Raw genomic sequence first — 1,146 nt, forward strand, 5'->3', positions numbered from 1 at the left:
CTGAGCCATAAAATTTTGTAGTAAAAAGAACAATGGGATTAGGGTCAGAAAACTGATTTCTAATCTCAAATCTACTGTTAATGAACCATGTAATCTTGAATCTTTTCTCTAGAACTCGAGATTTCCTCCTTACAGTAAAATGAGGGTCTTTTGCCAGATTATATACTGCTCTAAAATTCTATGATTTTAGAGAAAATTTTCATCTGAACTTTAAAATACTTTTCTCTTGATTAGATTGGGATTCTATTCATATTAAAGATATCTTAGATGCTCACATTTTCCATGTTGTATTTGCTTCATGTACACATTACACTGAATTTCCTCATTTCTAGTGTATTTTCCCCACCCTCTTATAAGACTTTTTACAATCAAGTTACCAGTATCACATATTGAATCAATTGCAGGTAGTCATTCAAGTAACATTTAAAGTGATGAATTTCATTGAATAAAGATCCAGAATTCACAAAATTCTTTAATTCTTATTTATTTTCATGAGTCCATAGCCAAGTTGTATGTCTTCTACATTCTCATCATCCTCAAACAATGTTTTATTTCAAAGCAGATGTGGTGGCTACATAAAATGATAAACATCCCTACTTTTTTCAAATATTTGCAGACTTGAATTATGAGAGATTAATTGTGAATTTACAAGTTCCATTTAAAGTAGAAAAAATCAAAAGCATTGTTCATTTGAAAAACATCACAGAGCACTTCCTTATTCCAGAAGGCACTTCGTTATGCTCCGTCCATGACCTGACTTGGAGCTGAGTTTTTCAGCCAGGTACTAGGTAGACAAGTATCACCTGAAAGACACCAGAAAATCAGTTTACTGGGCAGGACTTGAGGAGGTGTCTGTGACAGAGCAAAATAAGGAATAGCTTCATAACCAGATCTAATAATTATCGAACAAAAATCTTAACATAAGAAGATATTGAATAATTATGGCTAGGACTCTGCCTTTGCTCAGAAAGGGCTACAGATTTAAGACATTATAATATAATTTAATAATTCTTTAATATCTTCCGGTGATATTACACAGTGTTCAAAGGTAGACAGCAGCTGAAAAATACATAACAATGAGAATGTGTGTATATGATCTTGTTTGTTGCCAATTTTTTTTCTTTCTTTCTTTTTTTTTTTTTTTTT

Source organism: Otolemur garnettii, unplaced genomic scaffold, assembly GCF_000181295.1.
Source record: "Otolemur garnettii isolate 467f Iridium unplaced genomic scaffold, OtoGar3 scaffold00011, whole genome shotgun sequence".
Classification (NCBI taxonomy): Eukaryota; Metazoa; Chordata; class Mammalia; order Primates; family Galagidae; genus Otolemur; species Otolemur garnettii.